Raw genomic sequence first — 21,840 nt, 5'->3', positions numbered from 1 at the left:
AGGCCTCGTACGCTAGATGCTTTCTTTGTTCGATCATTCGAAAACTTCAAGGCCTAAGAATTACTACTGTATTCCCTTGCTCCCCTTCCGCCTTGAAGTGCTTTGAAGCACTTCACTTGTGTATAAGCGCTGTACAAATAAATAGTAAATAGATAAATAAATTCTTCACTTCCTACCCGGACTATCTCTATGGGTTCTTCCTTTTGATTTTTGGGGCAGATCCTAGCGAAATGGCCTTTTCCCGCTTTGAGGAACTCATGGTGGCAACAGTAAAGACAGATACAAGTGATCACAGTTCAAGGGTGTTTATCGAACTGTATGCAGGTTGGAAAAACACCTGATCTAAACCTAAACCTAAGATGGGAGCAAGCGTCGACCATAAAATGAAAATAAGGCAGTTTGTGTCAAAATAAAAGGGCCTATACTAAGAAACCTATTGCCAATCCTTACACTAAATACAAAAGAAGTGTGGGATAGGGTTTCAATAAAGAAAGAAGTGTTCACATATAATAAATCAGGATGTGATTGCCAGGGTTCTCCCTTCCCATGTTTTGAGCATGGGACAACGTGGATTTCCTGAGCACAGCACACAATGGAGCTTTCTCAGCACAAGCCAACAGTTCCGTATCAACTATCAGGTTCTTTGATGGTTAAGTCTCTTTCAATAAACGTCTATTCCCTTCAAGACCTGATAGTCTCAACAAACAAACACAAACTTCTGTTCCACAAACACTTTGGGTGATGGCTTCCCCCCTGGGTCCACCTCTTCCGGGTGCAGACCTCTCACTAGTTGCTTTCAAGAAAACAACCAAACAGTTCCTTTCTCAATGAACTTTTGGGTGTTGACTTTTCACCCCTGGATCTCCCTCTGCCGGGCTCGGATCCTAAATGACATGCGGGACAGTTCACTTCTCCTTGTCTTCCAATATTTCTACATTTACAGATCTTAAAGTCTTTTTAAACCACTTTGGGTGATGGCTTCACCCCTGGATCCCCCTCTTCCGGGGGGCAGTCCCTCTAATAATCAAACAAACACAAAACCAGTTTCTTTCTGTGAGTTTTGGGTGTTAACTGTCCACCCCGTATCTCTCTCAGCGGGCTCGAACCCTAGAAGACAAGGGGGACACTTCCCTTCCCCATGTCTTGTAATGCTCACGCTCTCACCAATCTTTCTTAACATCTGTTTAAACAGTTCCAGTGGACATCCCTCGGCCGGGTTCACCTTTGTCAACACACTGTTTCTTCGGACCTAGACTTTGCCCCCTTCTCGTCAGCATCCATCTTCCGGGTTCACTCTTGCCAACTTCACATTCATATTTACTTTTATTGTTTACAGGATTCACTTCCCTTGCTTTCTCATGTGGCGGGATTCACTTCCCTTCATTTCTTTATAGTGTTTAGGTCAAAGACTTTCCACTGACCACCTGTATGACCACTTTGACCTATCTTGTGGCTCTCTTACGGCCTTCTGATATCTCTAGTTTTAGTCAGTCAGGGTTTGACCAGATATTCTTGGAGCAGCACCCATGTGGTGCCAGTCCCTTTCTGCAGCTGGTCTCCCCTTTACAATTTTACAGTTCTTTGAACTTCTCTCACTTTGCCACTTTGCCACTTTCATTCAAAACAGCCCGGTTCTTATCGGCTCTCCCTTCGACTCACCGGCTGTGATGAACTGATTTGCTTTCCTTGGAACTGGAGTCAAGGCCAGTACCACAGTAGAAGGAGTTTCCCTCGCTCCCGCTTATCGGCATCGACATGCTCTGTGTACCATTGACATTTGCTGCAACACATTTGGACTATTGTCCTCGGTCTTACGATCCCTTTTGCAGAGGTTTCACAGGTCTGCGTCGAAAAGGGCAAGGTTTTGTCTCTCCTTGTCAGCCTCTCGATATTCACCGCCTTTTTCCTCCTCTTGAACTGCCGGGCCTGGATAGCTGTCTCATCCTGCGGTCTGCCTTGTTCGTAGTGTGCTTTCGTGCTCCAACTTTTATCCATGTGGGGAAAAGAAAGGGGTGTTAGAAAGGTGTGGGATTTAGGTCAATTGCCTGACTCTGCCTGACCCTTGGGTTGAGACATGTCATGTAAATAGGTTGCATATTAGTCCGTTATCTTTCATGTCGGGAGAAAATGTTTGTGTCGGAAAAGGGGAGATATAGAGTTTCTGTGTGGTAGGACGGGAAAGAGGGGTGTTACGGAATTTCGACCCTCCTATTAGAGGGGTTTTTGATGATCTCTGAAGGGGGGGTTTTGAAGGGTTTGTGAGGTACACGGGAATAGCGGGGATCGCAAAATGAACAGAGGGTATTGTGTGAACAGTAGTATTTATCCGAAGGACGTGGAGAAGACTGATTAAGAGTAGTCGGGTAGAAATCAGGACGACAAAGATTCTGAGAGAGATGGTTTCTGAATGTGACAGAGTTTGGGATCCTAGTTGGTTTTCCAGTGGTGTAAGGTTGATTGGATTTTATTGGGAGCTTCTTTGGGTGGAAGGGAAGTAGAAGTGGAATAGACAAGGAGAGCATGTGGGACTTCATTCCCCTCACCTTCCTCCTCGGTATAATACCGAGTCTCCCATTGGGCATTCACGCGAGCATAAGCATGCGCTCCCCTCCCCAGGTAATCCTCCCTCGTCCACCCCAAGGGTTGGGATCTGAGAGCGCCAGCCCTTCCCTGGCCACCTGCATAAGGGATTCTCGAGGTATTGCTTGTAGAATACCCTCAGGTTTTTCACACCCCACAGGAGTAACAGGTTATTATAGATGCTAGCAGACTTTTCTCTCAGGACATTGGTGGCATTTTGTTTCTTATCAGGAAGGTTTTTTTTTCTTTTCAACCTTTTTCTCACTAGGACCTCCTTTTCCACCCTCTTATACCTCCCCAAAAGGGATTCCTTATCTGTTTTCCTGTAATCCTTATTGGGCGTAGGTTGGAGGCTAGATTTTATTTCCCTCTTTAAATCGTCGCTCCAGTGTAAGGTTCTTAAATGTTTGGCAGCCTTGGCATAGGTTTGAGTCACATCAACTGTCTCCGTAAATGACGGTTTATTCAGCTGTAAGACTACCCTCTGCAGGGATGGTACTTATCCACTAACTAGCTGTTCTAAAGAGAGGTCCTGCATTAACCTCTGGAAGTTTGTTTTCCCCTAAGCAGAGAGACGAGGTATTTTGAATAGATGCCGCTAGTTCTACCGGGGTATCAGTTGGGTTCAGCCTAATTTCCCAAAATGTCTGGACTTTTTTTCCCCCTAACGAGAGGGACAAGATATTTTGAATATGTGCCCCGAGTTCTAATGTGGTCAAAGTTCGGTTCAGCCCAATTTCCTAAAATGTATGCTGGTAGAAATGTTCTGTCTGCCCATCCCGAGGTAACAGACCCCTTTTTATGTCTTCAAAAGTAGTCGTACCTTGAGGGTTTAATGACTGATAGGAAGCCTGCAGTTCTACTTTTAACAGGGGGCTAAATAGCAGTCTTTTAGATCTTCACTCCACTGGAATTGGTGAGCCAACCTTTCAAGGTTTAAGAAGAATCTTCCTAAATCTTCTCCTTCTCGATATGGTTGTAGGATCCCGTGAGGGAGTATTGGTCTTCTCCATCCTCAGGAGAGGCCATCAAGAGAAGGCGCCTTTGCGCTTCATTTAATTTGACTGAGCACTTTGTGTGCCTTCTCCCTGCCCATCCTCGCTCCTTTGCCCCCTCCCCCCACCACCCAGTTCAATGCCTGTCGCCCTTCTTGATTGGTAGTTGGAATCCAGTAAGCCCGGCAGTCTACAGACCTCACTGAGGCAGGCCCTCACTCTCTACTGCACTGGAGGTTTGCTGAGGTATCCACTAGCCCCCCACCCTCAGGTGAGCCACCCAGAGAAGGAGCATTTAGCTTTATTTAATTTTACTGAGCACTTTGTGTGCCTTCTCCGTGCCCGTCCTCGCTCCTTTACCCCCCTACCCTCACCGCCCAGTCCAATGCCTCTCGCCCTCCCTGATTGGTAGTTGGAATCCAGGAAGCCCAGCAGTCTACAGACCTCACAGAGGCAGGCTCTCACTCTCTGCTGAATGGGAGGATTTATGAGGTATCCACCAGCCCCTCCATCCTCAGGTGAGCCATCCAGACAAGGCACATTTGGCTTTATTTAATTTTACTGAGCACTTTGTGTGCCTTCTCCCTGCCCGTTTTAGCTCCTTTGCCCCCCTCCCCACACCACCCAGTTCCCACCTCCCACCCTCCCTGATTGGTAGTTGGAACTCCAAAAGGTTCAAAACTCCTTTGCATTCCAACTCCCATAAAACCGTTAGTACTGGGATGAGGAAGAGGAGAAAGGAGTTAATGTGGAGCAGAAGAACCACCAATGTGCAGACGAGTGGTTGTAATGTTAATCAGCTGAGCGGGATGTTTAAAAATGGTTTGCCTTTACCTTAGAGCAGTTAAGGAGGAGGAGAGAGATGCAGAGCAGGCGCAGCGGGAAGCAGAACTGAAAGCAGACACACGTGAACAAACTCTGTGGTGGGAAGCAGGCGCTTCATACTGGTAATAGGCAAGAGGCCAGAGAAGCAGAGCAGGTACTACAGAGGAGCCTTCATCCAACCGGCAGCAGTGGAGACGTGGCCACGGTAAAAGGCAGAAGGTCCACCAGCTGATGACCGAGAAGCTGACCGTAGCATTTCAATGGGTCTGCTAAATGGGAAGCTCACCTGAGGCACGGACATCGTTGCAGCCTTGCGCCACGGGTCAAACACGCAAGAGAATACCAGTGAGCCTGCCCAAGAGTAGTGGGAGCCCTGGGGCATGCCGGTAGGCAAATGAACCATGGGGAAATCACTTTAAACATCAACCAAGTGATATTCAAAGACTGGATTTACACAAGTCTTCCATATCTGAGACGTCATTATGGAGAAAACTGCAGTAAATGTTGACATGAGCAAACAAACTGTAACAAAGTAATTGAACGGCAAGAACTGTGCAAATCTTCACTTATGAAAAGTCAATATAGGGGAGATTTGAACAAGTATTGCCACAAGCCAATGAATGCTAACAATGAAGATATTAATTAAAACTTGAACAAGCCCCTATATAAGGGATGCAAATAGGGGGAAGTGGAACTTTCCTTTCCTTTATACATGTGTACCGCACACCTATGGTCCCGGAGGTTTATGAGCGCTAAACAAAAGCAAGCCTACAGAGATCCAACAGAGATTCAGTAAATCAAACCAAGTACCGAAGGGAAAAGAACCTATCTTCGAAATTTCTGTAACCTTCACATCTCTAATTTCTGGAGGAATGGCATTCGACGCTTTGGGGGCTGCAGCAAAGACGGCACACTTGGTAACTTGTGAAAGTGTAAATCTAGGCTCCTTCAACTGATTTGTATTATTGGATATAATATTGGATATAAGTGTATGGTATTCATTTTATCAAACAATGCCTCACTCAGATAGGTAGGACTCGTACCAGCTTGGCATTTATGCGCCATTACGAGGAGACGAAACTCAATCCTGGCTTCAATTGGCAACCAATGGAGTTCCTGTCTAGCTTTAGTTACATGATCTCTCCATCCAAGTCCGGCAATTACCCTCACAGCACTGTTTTGCATCACCTGCAGTCTTGCACATTCTGTCTTCTTAATACCAACTAAAAGGCTGCTGCAAACGTCGATCTTGAATGCTATAATAGCTTTAGCCACTTTCTCACAATTTACCATAGCTATATAAAAAAATAATTTGAGATAACAACTTGATATAATCATTAGAAGTGGAAACCAGGATGTTCACTTGGGTGTTCATATTTAAGTTTTTGTCCAAATGAATTCACAAAGTCTTAACTTTCTTTTTAGTTTCTATGTCACATCCCGCCAGCTGAAATGTCGTATAGTCAGCTCCTAGTTTTAAGATTTTTTTCTTGTTTTTTACTTCATGGACTACATTCACCCTTTTCATATCCTGCTCATAATCGCCAGATAAAAGGATGACACATTGTGTGTCATCAGCATAATTTGTGAATCCATTACCATATTCTTCCAGCAGATTATATAGTGGAGTGGAAAAGGTATTATGAAAGGAGGGGAACAAACAAGCTCCCTGCGGAACTCCGAACTGCAACTACTGTTGGTACTGCTTCCGCAATGTCGCTACAGACCCTACAAAGTCTTTTTCTAAGAAATTACCATATCCAATCTGTGGAGGCATAAGAAAGTACAGCCACTTCCTTCAACCTGGTGATATTCAAAGCATGATCCACCATGTCGAAGGTCACGGAAATATCCAATAACATGAGGAGGGCTGTATGTCCGTTATCCATTGTTGGCTAGGTATATCAGAGGGACTGAGGCTCACACTACAAGCTCACTGTTCAGTCGCCAAGGGCCCTACGTGCCCTCCCTCAGTACATAGACAGAGGACTCAGCCAAGGGCAAGTTAGAACTGTTGTTTATTACACAAATAGACAGGGATCCTACAGGACATTGAGAATCTCCCGAAAGCACAGCTCCTGAGCCTGTGCTGGGGAATTTTGTTCAGTTACTGCATCACAGCATGGGGCTCTCCCCCAAATGCTACAAGGGTAGATGATTGGATAGTTGGGGTGTTAGTGCCTATACTCTGCACCTTTAAATGTTACTCTATTGGCTCTCACATGTCACGTGGCTTGCCTGACCCTTCACCAAAAACTATCTATTACATTGTTTCAGGGTCGCAGGATTACCATTGGCCCTTGCCCTCTGCCATCCACCCCTGGATTTGTGATCCCTGATTGGCTGGTGCTGATCTCCCCAGGCCTTGGGCCCAGCTCTGTTCTCAGTGCACCGTCTCAAGGCGATGAGAAAGACTATGTGTTCCCAGTGTAGCCGTCAGTATTACCACTTGCCTTTGAGAGTGCCCACAGGGTTGTAACGGTGTTACAGAATCCAAGTTTCACTTAATGTCTGTGTCGCTGGGAAATGCTCATCTTTCCACCAAGGGTGAATGACCATTGTCTGGCTCTTCCAGACCACAGGGTCAAGGACCTTATTATAGAGCTCTATGGTCTGCAATTTGTGAGGATCTAGGCTAGTATTTTGCAGATTGCTTCTTGTCACTGAGGCCCAGGAATGTTCTGCTCATCACTGACCTTAGCTGCGAGCCCTGGCTTGCTTGTTTGTGCAGCCTAATTCTGCCTCTCGTCCTCCCGCCTCCTGTCCCGATGCCCATGGCCTCATGTAACCTCACTACAGTTATACTATTACTTCTATATTTCTATAACGTGCTCGTTTTCTCATATGTTAGTAGTATTTGGCTCTTCTAGGCTCTTTATTTGACCCTGTAGTTCCATAGGGTTAGTTGCAGTAAGTGCCTGCAAGCTTGCTCTGCATCTCTTCTTTGCCTTGCGTTCTGTGTATGGCTAATGAGAAAAATAATAAAGGCTTTCGACAGTATGTATATGTATCGGTCCTCGATCTACAGAACTGTGTATGCATGTACTTCGTGTGTGCCCGTGTGTATCTGTGTAACTTTGTGCATGGGTATGAGTTTGCGTCATGACTAATGTTGCTATGTCATGTTGTCACTAATGATGTCAGCACAATGGATGTTCGGTATTAGTCAATCTGACCCAGTGAAGTGTTTGGATCCATGATCAGTGTTGTGGCACCTGTATCCATAAAGGCGTTGACTGGACAAGGTTTGAATGGTTGTCTGAGAGAATATTTGTTTGCATATGTAGATGTCACTGGCCTTCCTGGGGGCTGTCCAAACAGTGAGTTGCATCTTGCGTTCTTGACTCTTTGGGCTGTACTGTTCATGGGGGGGTGAAGAGGGACATTCCAGCGACCCTCTCTTCAGTGCCCCCTCTGGTCAACTTGTCGACAAAGCCACAATACTTAGTCACTGTTGCTTTTGGTAGCCATATTTTCATCACTCCCCCAAGATGTAGGTAGTAATTTGTATGGTCATCGAAACTCCATGTCATGTTACTGCAGTCTCCTTCCGGGTTGCACCATACCCATTTCGCCTAGTATTTGTTTTGTCAAAGGGATCGTTGAATGTTATCATCTCACTCGGGAACAGTGGACACGTCTTTATCTTTGCCCTCAAGTTCTTTCTCTCTTCAACTATCTTGTCCTTGTTCTCTTCAACATGTATATCTACCAACACTTTCATCCCTCTTGTTTTCTATCGTTTTGCAACATTGTGTAATGCAGATCTTGACCACGCACAGGCCTACTACTACTAGGACCAGTGCTCCTAGTAGTGCTTTCAGTCCATCTTCCAGCCACGTTGGCATCCAGGAAAATATATATGACAGACAGCTCTGATCTCTTCCTGTTCCTTTGGCTTCCTGCCCATTTTGGCATGCATTTTCAACAATTTTGTTACCGCTTCTGTCAGTGTGCCATTTTCTCTGTCATTTGCGGGCACGATTGTGCAACAGGAACTCCCAATTTTAGCGCAAATTCTTCCTTCCGTTGCTGTGAGAATGTCTAGAACATATCTGTTTTGGGGAGCCATCAGCCTTTCTGCTCTGAGCTCTTTTATCGCGTTGAAGCCATTTACGGTTGAGTTTATTGTCTGCATCAGCTCCCATCTCGTTATCTGCAGCCATTTCACATTTGTGTATGTCTGTACAGCTGGAACTACCACAGCTTGTGGACACTGGCCGTGAAAGGATCCAGCACACTATTAACAGATCACTGCTAGTGGTCTGTGCTTTAGAGAACACCCAGGGCACATGTAACACATATATACATTTTATTCATATGATTTTCTTTAAAACCAAACAATTTTTCCTAGGATAACATAGCTAATATTCACGTAACCTTTTGCTTGCCCGTGAGTACCGGGTAGTCGTGTACTGTTTAAGGCATTTCAAGTGAACTTCATACATTACTTTGTACATTCAGTTTCTTTGCAGTCTGGGTTAGTACATATTGGTGACTTAGAATGTGGTCAGATTGACCTGACATCTGTCTAGTCGACACTCATTGGTGTTTCTGGCACAGAGTCAGTAGCTGGTGTTCTGGTGCCGTCTTCAAGACAATTATAGTGGACTTGATGGTGTCACCGATTTATCACTGATGTTGAACATCTAAAGGTAAGGAAGGAATAATTAAAAACATGGGGATGTCTCTACAGGGACTGAAGGTGCCTGATAAGGTGCTGGGCTGTATCCTACCTGAGCCGTTTATTTTCAGTGTCACAGGCTGTTGAGGAAACAGTGAGTAGCTCCCACAAGCGCCTTCTGTGCGCTTGGTGTAATTCAATCCCGTACTAGTTGGATCTGGACTCCAGTTAAATAACTGTTGGAGAAGATAATAATTATCTGATTAGATAAGGGCGGGTTCGCACAGGCTATCGTGCAACTACCACCCTTTCTGACTGTGATGTTTGACTATCTGCCAAAGCATGCTGTTTGGCAGTGGTGATTATCCCAGGCTCAACTCTATTCCAGAGTTCGCTCCGTGTAAGTGATCGAGTGATCAAGCAAAATTGGTCTTGCCCCGTGGTCTGCATGAAAATCTGGTTTTGGGCGAGCGTAACTGTGGGGGACAGCATAGCTGTGCATCAGTGCTCTCTGATAGTGCAGGATTGAAACGATCTGTGCAGGGTGGGCTGGTGACCACGGAGGGCCGGCGTACAGCTTACCTTCAGATGCGCGCAGCTGCAGCTCGCCGTGGAAGTCGCCGTGTCATTGGCTGCGCGCATGCGTGCAAGCTATTTATGATTGTGTTGCGCGTGAATGCGCGCCCTGGACTCAGGGGTGCATCTGCGTGCAAGCAGTGTCTCATTGTTTATGTCTGAGGGGTAGTGTCTCCGCCAGGGACATGGGCACAAAGGAGACTTGGCATTCCTTCTGTGTGTAGCCTGTTGTGACTCGTGTAGAGGTGTCTGTGCTTGGGTTAACCTCATTAAACTCGTGTTCGAACATGGCTTGCAATACATCAACATTTTGTTTCTTACACGGTCGCATATTTTTAGTCAACACAGGCACATTTCATACAGGCTGGCATCTACAGGTTTTAGCACGTGGTACAAATACCGAAATTAAGTCACATGTTAGAGCGTGTAGCAGACAGAGATCTCATGCCATAGTATCACTATAACGTAAGTTGCTGGTATGAGTCAAGCTACAGAGGAATGGAACAACTGTATCTGAGCCAAAACAAACATATTGAATCCAATTTACAAACTTGAACATCCATAGTTTCTTTAAATTAGAAGATGTTACATGCATGGAAAATCATTGGAAACACATGGTAAATGGTTAGAACGAAGATTAGAAAAACAAATTCCACTCTATGGCCACGTTTAAACCGTTCTTCACCGTGTCTAAGCGGTGAATCAATTTTTGCTCTAGTTTTCTTAGTGCTAAATCTCTGTCTCCCCCTCTAGCTTTGGCTTCTATAGTTTGGATCATGCACCATCTTAGTTCTGTGTGTTGATGTTGTTTTTTCTCGAAATGGGCCACCATTGGTTTGTCCTCTACTTTGTTTTTCAGGCAGGACCTATGCTCACATATCCTTTGTCTCACTTCGCGTTTGCTCTTTCCTATGTATAACAGATTGCATGGGCAGCGGATCATGTATACGCTCCATTTGGTCAGACAATTGGAAAAAGTCCTGTATTTCCATATGATGCCATTTAGGGATCCCTCTTTTTTGGTCTTGTGTGAGGTGGCAGACCGAGCACTTACCACAGCGGTAGTGTCCTACCACAGGTGGGAAATGCCAAAGTGTGGTTTGAGCAGGTTTTGTAGGTTTTTCTGTGGGCTATCTGTGTACCAGGTGGTCCTTGATGTTTTCACTTCTTTTGAAAGCGAACCTTGGTGTTGTTGGTGCAAAAGTGTCTGTTTGCAGCAGATGCCAATTTGTCAGGATGGTCTTTCTGAGTGTGTTGCTCACTGGTGAAAAAGTGGTTACGCATGTCATCTTGTCTTTGTGCACTAGTTTCATCTGTTTGGTCAGGCAGTCTGTTCTGCTGCGATTTCTTGCCGTTTTTCGTGCTTTCCTGATGATCGCCCCCGGGTACCCCCTGTTTCTCAGGCGATTTTCGTGGTCTTTTCCATGGTGGTCATATTCGGGCAGAGAGGAGCAATTCCTTTTTATTCTTAAAAACTGTCCGAACAGTACATTTTCTTTGAGGGCTTGTGGGTGGAAACTGGAAAATTGTAGTAGCATATTTTTATCTGTTGGTTTGCGATACAATGTCGTTGTGATTGTCCCATCTTCTGCTCTGAGGATATTGAGGTCCAGGAAGGCCAAGTTGTTGATGTCATGGTGCATAGTGAATTTGATGCATGGGTCCACGGTATTCAGCCATGTGTGAAATTGTTGTAATTCTACCAAAGTACCTTTCCAAAGGGTAGAAATGTCGTTGATGTACCTCACCTATTCGACTAGTTTGTTCTTATACTGGTTCATATCGTTGTATATGAAGGAATTTTCTAGATTGTCCATATACAAGTTCGCGATTTCTGGCACGAAAGTTGATCCCATGCTCGTGCCTCTTATCTGCTGTTAAATTGTCCTTTGGAAAGGTACTTTGGTGGAATCAGATGAGAACAGAGCACAAAGACAAGATGACATGCGTAACCACCTTTTCACCAGTGAGCAACGCACTCAGAAAGACCATCCTGACAAATTGGCATCTGCTGAAAACAGACACTTTTGCACCAACAACACCAAGGTTCGCTTTCAAAAGAAGGAAAAACATCAAGGACCACCTGGTACACACGTACCGCACAGAAAAACCTACAAAACCTGCTCAAACCACAATATGGCATCTCCTACCTGTGGTAGGACACTACTGCTGTGGTAAGTGCTCGGTCTGCCACCTCACACAAGACCAAAAAGAGGTATCCCTAAATGGCACCATATGGAAATACAGGACTTTTTCCAATTGTCTGACCAAATGGAGCGTATACATGATCCGCTGCCCATGCAATCTGTTATACATAGGAAAGAGCAAACGCAAAGTGAGACAAAGGATATGTGAGTATAGGTCCTGCCTGAAAAACAAAGTAGAGGACAAACCAATGGTGGACATTTCGAGAAAAAACAACATCAACACACAGAACTAAGATGGTGCGTGATCCAAACTATAGAAGCCAAAGCTAGAGGGGGAGACAGAGATTTAGCACTAAGAAAACTATAGCAAAAATGGATACACCGCTTAGACACAGTGAAGAACGGTTTAAACGTGGCCATAGAGTGGAATTTGTTTTTCTAATCTTCGTTCTAACCATTTACCATGTGTTTCAAATGATTTCCATGCATGTAACATCTTCTAATTTAAAAAACTATGGATGTTCAAGTTTGTAAATTGGAATCAATATGTTTGTTTTGGCTCAGATACGGTTGTTCCATTCCTCTGTAGCTTGACTCGTACCAGCAACTTACATTATAGTGATACTATGGCATGAGATCTCTGTCTGCTAAACGCTCTAACATGTGACTTAATTTCGGTATTTGTACCACGTGCTAAATCCTGTAGATGCCAGCCTGTATAAAATGTGCCCGTGTTGACTAAAAATATGCGACCGTGTAAGAAACAAAATGTTGATGTATTGAAAGCCATGCTCGAACACTAGTTTAACGAGGTTAACCCAAGCACAGACACCTCTACACGAGTCACAACAGGCTACACTCAAAAGGAATACCAAGTCTCCTTTGTGCCCATGTCCCTGGTGGAGACACTACCCCTCAGACATAAACAATGAGACACTGCTCGCACGCGCATGCGCCCCCGAGTCCAGGGCGCGCATTCACCAGCCACACGATCATAATGTTACGCGCACCTGGTTCCCACAGGGACGTCGATCGGACCCGGACAGCTGCGGTCTCCACCAACGTGATGCGTAGTGCCGAGATGACTGTCTGGACTGGCCCGCCTAATCTCGTCTGCTTGATCCGTAGAAGTATTCTCCTGCAAGTGGAGAAAGGGATTTAGCCACCCGTGGATTTTAGTGATGGCCCCCTCCCACTGTTCTCGTTCTCCCCACTTGTCACCTCCAATATCCCCGTTTAGTAACCTCACCTTATGTTTTTAAATGATGAGCTCTCCATCCTGCATGGTATGCAGGGGCGCGTAGATACCAGTTACTTCACTGGTTTGAAGGTACTGGAGGAGTTCTGGAGGAATATTGACTCTGGGGTTTATAAAGTTCAAAGAGTTCAATATGTCCGATGTTCACTCTTGTTCCATTCCCTTGTTGAATTGCAGCTGGTTCAAAAGAATGTTAACCTGTAGGCAGCTGATGGCGTTCAGGTAAGAGTCTGTATTAACCAACACTGTCCGGTAAAAGTTGCATGAGTTTAACTTGTTGTTTTCTCTCCTTTTATAGGTGCGGCATATGAAGATGTTGTTTCTTTTGTTTTCCCCCAGGTGCTGGAGTTCGACGAAGAAAATGATGGAGGCAGCGCCGAGTCGAAAGATGCTGTGGACTGGTGAGTATAACGCGGCGCTGCTGCTGGCGATGCGACGCGTGCTGGAATAATGTCCTTTCCAGGCTCGTAGACGTGCTGCATCTGGAATCAGGTAAGGAATTAAAATAATGTCTGTGATCTAACCTTTTCTTCCTTTTCCCCTTTTTCTAGGAGCTCCAGATTCGAGGCGGGCGTGGCCGAAGACTGGATGCTGATTTGCAGGCACGGTGAGCGTTACGCTGCAGGATGCAGAATAACGCGAAGCGTGTGCTGCTGTTCGGGCGTGGTTTAAATAGCCTCCAAAGTAGTTCCAGGTAAGAAGTTCCCAGAACCACACCCGAGTAAAAAATAGTCCCTGTAACAAAATATATCCCATCCAGGCCTCACGTTGGCTTGGATTCATTTGCAGCATAGTCTGCATGAGGTAAGTAATGTCCATGAGCCTGGCGCCTATGGCACCAGGACTGGTTTCTAAGATGAGCCTGGCGCCTAAGGCTGATGGACTCGATCCGGATGCCCGGGGGTAGGCATCATGACAGCACTCCCCCCCAAGGCCCCTCCTAAAGTTGTTCTTCCCCTTGGTCCTGGCTTGTCTGGGAAGTTCCGATGGAATTTTTTCACCAACCGAGGACCATGAACGTGATCACTAGGTTCCCATGACCTTTCTTGTGGTCTGTAACCTTTCCAGTCGATTAAATAAAAAAGTCTTGATTTAACCCTTTTAGAGTCCAAGATGTTTTTTAACTCGAATTCTGGTTCTCCATCTATCAAGATGGGGTCAGGTGGTTTGGTTAATCTTGTCCCGGGTTGAACTGGTTTTAGAAGTGAGACATGAAAGACAGAATGAATTCGCATATTAGAGGGTAATTCTAATTTGACGGCCACCGGGTTGATAATGGCCTTAATGGTGTAAGGTCCCATATATATAGGATTAAAAGTCTGAGCTCCTTTCAGAGGTATGTGTCTTGTAGCCAGCAAAACGTCATCTCCAATCTGATATGGTGGAGTCTCACTTCTATGTGGATCAGCATTTTTCTTGTATTTTTCTTTTGCCTGTTTCAAATGTTCTGTTGCCTCCTTAAAGGCTTGTGTAATAGTAGAGTACAGATGGGTCACTGCCGGCATTTCTAAGTGCCGGGGTGAATCGAGTTCTGAGGTTCGAGGAGGATGTCCATATATGGTATAAAAGGGGCTTTGTCCGGTTCCTGAATGTACAGAGTTATTGTATGCGTATTCAGAAATCCATAAAATATCCTTCCAATTACCTTCGGTTTGATGAAGCATACAACGTAGGTATTGTTCAAGAGTCTGGTTGGTCCTCTCCGTCTGACCATCGGTTTGGGGATGGTGACTGGTTGATAACCTTACGTTGATTTGCGCCAATTGACAACATTTCTTCCAAAATTGCGAAATGAACTGACTACCTCGGTCAGAAATTAATACGGAAGGAATTCCATGTATTCGAACAATGTTTTCGAGAAATTCCTTGGCCAAAATTGAAGCGGAAGGTATTCCTTTCAAAGGAATAAAGTGGGCCACCTCGGAAAAAAGATCCACAATAACTAGAAAGGTGTTGAATCCATTACATGGGGGTAAATCTGTAATAAAGTCTAAAGACAAAGTGTGCCCTGGTGTGGGTGGAATATCTAAAGGTTGTAAAAGACCAGCTGGTTTTTTCTTCTGACTTTTGTTTTGGGCGCAGATGCCACAAGACAGTACAAATGACTTTATGTCTTTCCGCCAGGTGGGCCACCAGAATTGTCTTTTAATTATTTTAGTTTCAGTCTTTGCAATACCTGCGTGCCCTTCCATCAGAGCATCATGGTAATTGGAGATGGCTAGTTCTTGTAGTTCCTTGTGTGGTAGAAATAGACGCCCTTGATAGTAAGGTAAGTCATTGATGACTGAATAATCTCGGCCCTTTTTCACCCAGTCCTGCAGGGCTGCTGAATCGAAAAGTTGGTGGATTTTTAAATGAATATCTTCTAAAATCTGTAGAGTAGTTATGCCAAGAATTCTTTGTTCTGGAATTATAGGCACCGGTTCTGGGTTCGAATATGCTTCTCCCATCCCTATTCGGGATATGGCATCTGCCTTACCATTCTTACAACCTGGTTGATAAGTGATCACGAAATCGAATTCGGCAAGGAATAAATGCCCATCAAAGTTGACGCAATGATTGGGCCTTGGCTGTTTTTAAATACTGCAAGTTCCTGTGATCGGTGATTACAGTAATGGTGTGCCTGGCACCGAGAAGATAATGCCACCAAGCCTTGAAGGCGGATTTGATGGCTAACAACTCTTTATCGGTAACCGCCTAGTTTAACTAGGGGGCCGAGATTTTTCTCGACCAAAAGGCTACTGGATGAAGTTGACCGGTTTCAGGATCCTTTTGGGACAGGACATGGCTAAACTGGGTGCATCGGTTTCAACTATGTATGGGAGCTCGGGCGTGGATGCTTTAAGACAGGTGCCGACGTGAATTTCAATTTCAGCTCTTGGAAGGCCTTTTCAGCCTCTTCGGTCCACAAGAAGCGTTTGTTTTTTCGCAAAAGTGCTGTGATGGGGTGTACAACATGTGAGAAGTCAGGAATAAATCTGCGGTAGAAATTAGCAAATCCAAACATGCTTTGTACCCCTTTAATTGAACTGGGTGATGGCCACTTGAGAATTGCGTCCACCTTTCGAGAGTCCATTCAGACTCCTTTTGGAGTCAGGATAAATCCAAGGAATTCAACTTCGGTAGCATGAAAAACACATTTTTCCAATTTTGCAAATAACTTGTGCTGGCGTAGTTTCTCGAGGACTGCACAAACGTGCTTAACATGGTCTGATTCTGAGGAGGAGTACACTAGAATATCGTCTATGTATACGACAACACAGACGTCAATGAGTTCACGAAGGACATCGTTCAGAAAATACTGGAAGGCTGCTGGTGCATTGCACAACCCGAAGGGCATCACCTGATATTCGAATAGTCCGTACTTGGTGCAAAAGGCAGTCTTCCATTCGTCGCCTTTCTTTACACGTACCAGATGATATGCCCCTCAGAGATCTAATTTAGTGTAGATGCAAGCATCCTTTACTTGGTCTAGTAATTCGGGAATCAGAGGCAATGGGTATCGGTTCTTCACCGTGATCTGATTTAATGCGCGCACGTTATGAGGTCACCTTCCTTTTTAGGCACGAAGAACAAAGCTGAGGATGCAGGGGACTTGGATGGATGAATGAAGCCATTAGCAAGGTATTGGTCCAAGTATTGTCGTAGGTGAAGGTTTTCGGGTTCCGTAAGGGCGTAGATCCTACTACATGGAGGTTGTGCACCAGGTATGAGGTTGATTTGACAATCGTATGATCTGTGAGGTGGTAAGGTGTTTGCCTGTTCTTTTTGGAAAACATCCTGGAATTCTTGATATTCCTGAGGTAACTGCATGACTGGATTCGCGACTGTGGCCAGGCCTTTGTTTAAGGTTTTTTCCGGGTAACAGGTGTGTGCACAATCCGGGAAGGTTATTCTCTTCTCTCGCCAATCAATACAAGGATTATGTGTTTCCAACCAAGGTTGTTGTAAATCTCCCCCGTCTCACCTGGGATCGCTTCTTGCTCTGTTCCGCCGGAAGATTCCTCTTGTGGACGGATCGGGTCTTGTATAGGCTCGCTCAAGTCTCGTCCGGCTGCAGGGCGCGTTCAGAGTTCCGGGAAGGTCGCAGTTACAGCATGTCCAGGAAAAAAGGTAGCGGTCGCTAGTGATGAGGATTCCGGGAGCAGAATTAGAGGGAAGGGGTGAAAGGAAGGAAGAAGGGACCAGGAAACTAGGAATAGTGGATTCGCCGAACAGCACACACACGTCAAGTCACTACCTAATGATAGCGTTGAGATGCGCAGGGCCGCGGGGGCGTGGCCAATTTATAGAACGTGCCTTGTGCGATGTGAAGGCTGGTGCGAGGCAAGTCACTTGGCACAGCCATGTTGGGAGTAACAAGGAATACAAGCCCCGTCGCGATAAGGACCAGGAAGTCCAGAAGGGGCAGGTTCTATGGGTCATGCCAGCATGTCTCCTCCGAAGACCTGTTCCACCAGGTTTGCCCGGGTGTATGAGATGGAATCTTCTAAGCAATCGAGGGGCATTTAAGTTAGAAACTGGTTCCCAGGTTCTCTCGCTAGGAGGATATCTTTTCCATTCAACCAGGTATTGAAGTCAACCCCGTTTATACCTGGAATCACATATTCTGGACACTTCATATTCCAGCTGATCGTCCACAATAACAGGATTAGGTCTGCAGGATTTTCGGGTGGATTGGATGTAGGGTTTCAATAGGGAAGTGTGAAAGACTGGGTGTATTGTCTTCCAGGAGTCAGGTAGCTTGAGTTGGAATGAGATAGGATTGATGATTTCCTTTATGGAAAATGGTCCATAGTACCAAGGGGCTAATTTGTTTGGCCGTAGATGTCATGGTAATAGTTTCGAGGACAACCAGACTTGATCACCAACAGAATAAGAAGGCGCTGGTCTTCTTTTGGAGTCCGTATAACGCTTAGTGCGTGTCTGGGCCTCTTCCAATTGTTCCTTGGCTTCCTTGTGTATGTTGATGAGAGTTTGAATCCATGAGTTGAGAGTAGGTACCTGAGTGGGATGTGGAAGAACAGATGGTAAAACGGACGGGTGGAAACCTTGACTGCAATAGAAAGGGCTGACCTTGTGTGCTGAGTGATCGGAATTGTTGTAGGCAAACTCGGCCAGGGGTATGAGGAGAAACCAGTCATCCTGAACCTTGGTGGCAAAACAACAAAGATGTTGCTCCAGAGTCTGATTTACACATTCCGTGGCTCCATTGGTTTGTGGGTGATAACCTGATGAGAGAGCGCGTTGGATCCCTAGAATACAACAAAGATGTTTCCAGAATTGTGAGACGTATTGAGGTGCTTGGTCTGATATGATCTTGGAAGGAAGTCCATGAAGATGGAAAATGTGTTCCAGGAAGATTCCAGCAAGTTCTGAGGCGGATGGTAGTTTATACAAAGGTGTAAAATGAGCCATATGAGTGAACAAGTCTATGGTTACCATGATGGTCGTGTATCCTCGGGAAGGTGGTAATTCCACAATGAAGTCTGTAGCAATAAATTCCCATGGTCTTGTTGGCAGCGATGGTTGCAGTAGAAGACCTGCCGGTCTCTTGTTATCATGTTTGTTTTGACCGCAGATAGCACAAGCCTTGATGTACTGTTGTACGTCGGTCTTAATTCCAGACCACCAAAACTGTCTTTGTATAAGACAGAGGGTGTTAGTTATCCCACAATGACCGGAGTGAAGGGTCTCATGGCAGAGGTTTATTATCCTTTGTTGTAATTTCTGCGTAGGAATGACCAGTGCATTGTCCTTGAATAAATATCCTTCCTTAACTCTTAGATTCCATGGATTCTTCCTTGAAATATCCTTCCAGAGGTCAGAGGACTGGGTTTGCACTCAAATTTCTTCCAGGAGGTTGACTGCTTGAGCTACAAAGATAGTGTGGGGAAACATCTTAGGATAGGCCTTGTCTTCAGTGGCTACATAGTCAGGACGTCGAGATAAGGCGTCAGCAATCATGTTTTTTGATCCGGGAACATGAGTGATTTTGAAATGGTACTGGGCAAAGAAGTAGGCCTAACGGTCCTGACGACTGTTCCTGCACTCCAACGACTGTAGAATTTGGAGATTCCGATGGTCTGTGCGGACCTGAACTGGATATTTAGCACCCAGAAGTAGGTGTCGCCATTCAGTGAAGGCTTGGCGGATGGCCAACAGTTCCTTCTCCAGGATGGAATAGTGTGTCTCCCTGGGAGTCAGGGTTCGTGAAAGGTAAGCAATGGGGTGTTCCAGTTTATCCTCAAGTTCCTGTTTCAAGGCCGCTCCTATGGCGTAGTTAGAGGCATCTGTTTCCACTAGGAATGGGCGATTTATGTCAGGTTGGGCCAGGATGGGGGCTTGCGTGAACCCTGTCTTCAATCGTTGGAATTCTCTATCTTGCGGTGTAGACCAGATAAAGGGGGTGTCTTTCTTCAAGAGAGCAACGATCGGCTGAACGATCTCAGAAAAGGTAGAAATAAACTTCCGGTACAAGTTGGCGAGCCCCAGGAAGGATTGAACTTGTTTCACAGATGTGGGAGCGGGCCAAGCCAGAATGGCCTTTACCTTTGAAGGGTCCATACCAATTCCTTCTGGGCTAAGGATGAATCCTAGGTAGTGAACAGAAGTAACGTGAAACAAGCATTTTTCGGGTTTGCCTAAAAGTTTGTGTTCACGAAGTCGTTGTAATACTGCCTTTACATGTTCTTCATGCTTTAGACGATCCTTGGAAAAAATCAATGTCATCCAGATAGACAATGACGAAGAGGAACAACATGTCAGAAAACATCCTATCCATAAAACGCTGAAAGACCGTGGGAGCATTAGCTAGTCCAAAGGGCATGACTAGATATTCATAGTGACCAAAGGGTGTTCTAAAGGCTGTTTTCCATTCGTCTCCTTCCCAGACACGGATTAAGTGATAGGCACCCCAGAGGTCCAACTTTGTGAATATTACGGCGCCTCTCACAGCTTCCAGGATATCTGAGATCAGGGGCAGTGGGTACCGATCTTTGAGGGTACATTGATTTAAGCCTCGATAGTCGAGGCAAGGTCTGAGTTCCTTGGTATCCTTTTTGGGAACGAAGAACAACGAAGCACCCGCTGGAGATTTCGAGGGTCTTATGGTGCCGTTTTCAAGATTGGTGTCTAGGTATTCCCGAAGGGCCTTTTTCTCAGGTTCGGAAAGAAGGAACATTCTGCCGAAGGGAATTGCTGAGTGATCTGTATCTATGTCACAGTCTTCGGGCCTATTAGGGGTTAAGGCTTGGACTATGGCAGTAGAAAATACATCAGCATATCCCTGATAGGCCTCTGGAACTTGTATGATATTGGAAACCATGAGTGGTGCTTTTTGGTCTCTTGGTGGTTCTTTAGGAGGTGTTGAGGAAGGATCCAGGGATAGACAGTGGGACATACAGAACTCTTAGCCCAGGAATAATGATCCTGCTGTCCAATTGATATACAGATTGTGCTTTTGTAACCAGGGCATAACCAAAACCATGGGGTAATGGGCTGACTTAATGATGTCGAATGTAATCCGCTCTTGATGATGGTTTATGGAAAGTTGGATCTCTTTAGTCTGCAGGCTTATGGGTCCTGAAGAGAAGGGTCTTCCGTCAATTGCTTCCACCGGCTGCATGGTGTTTCGTGTCTCGTACGGAATATGATGACTAACAACCCAGTCTTGATCAATGAAAATTCCCAGAGCTCCGCAGTCCACCAAGGCCAGAATGGGATAGGTCTTGTTCTTGGAGGGCGACAGGAAGGCCTGTAGTATCACCAAATTGTTTTGTCCAGGAGAGTTCAAGGATGGAATTGATGTGGAGCAAACATCTCTCTCCCGACACCTCGCTCCATCTAGGATTGGGAGCTGGCGTTTCCCGAACGCGGTGGAGGGGCTAGAGGGCATTCTCTAACGAGGTGTTTATCCGAGGCACAATACATGCACAGGCCTGTGTGGATACTTCTCATCCTTTCTTGTGGAGAAATAGGCCCACGGAAGGCTCCTATTTGCATGGGTTCCGGATCTATGTCAGGGGTTGGGGCAGGATCGGTTTTTACAGAAGTGTCAAGGGAATTCTTTTGAAAGGGTATCTTGGTCTTTCTTCTTTCAGCCTTTCTTTCCTGGATTCGGAAGTCTATTTGCATGGCTAGATCCATAAGAGCCTGGAATGAGCTAGGACGAGCCACCCTGGCTAATTCGTCCTTAATATCCTCGTTTAGACCCCTGCGAAATAGAGTGAAACTTGCTTCTGAGGACCAATCCGCTTCCTTGGCCAGTTGTTTGAATCTAGTAACGTACGTTAGCATATCCTGAGATCCCTGTCGAAAATCAAGTAACCATTCCTGAGCACTAAAAACATGTTCTGGGCGGTCGAACATAGTCTTGAGTGCCTGAATGAATCCATCATAATCATCCAGGAGGGCATCTCCTGAGTTGACTAAAGGAGTGGCCCAGGTCAACGCGTTCCCTGTGAGGTGCGAGATTAGGAAGCCCACCTTCGCCCTGGAAGTGGAAAAATAATAGGGCTTAAAAGTAAAATGCACCAAGCAGGAATCCAGGAATCCAGGAATCCACGTAAGGATTTTGCCAAGCCATCATATTTGTCTACCACTCCACCCAGTAACACACTGTCCTTGTTAGCGGGGTAGGGAGACAAAACAAGCTGCTTTAACGCAGCATTCTCAGCTTTTAAGTTCTGTACTTCAGTTGTGAGTTCTTGCATGCCACGCATAAGGTCCTGGACTGCTTTCTCGATAGCAGTATCAGTGTCGGTCGTTTGGCGTCTCAAACTGTTGTAAATCTCCCCCGTCTCACCTGGGCTCGCTTCTTGCTCTGTTCCACGG

This window comes from Ambystoma mexicanum, chromosome 8, assembly GCF_040938575.1.
Source record: "Ambystoma mexicanum isolate Mex_15411 chromosome 8, UKY_AmexF1_1, whole genome shotgun sequence".
NCBI classification, from domain to species: Eukaryota; Metazoa; Chordata; class Amphibia; order Caudata; family Ambystomatidae; genus Ambystoma; species Ambystoma mexicanum.
The sequence above is the reverse complement of the archived record's forward strand: the minus strand, read 5'-3'. Positions refer to the sequence as shown.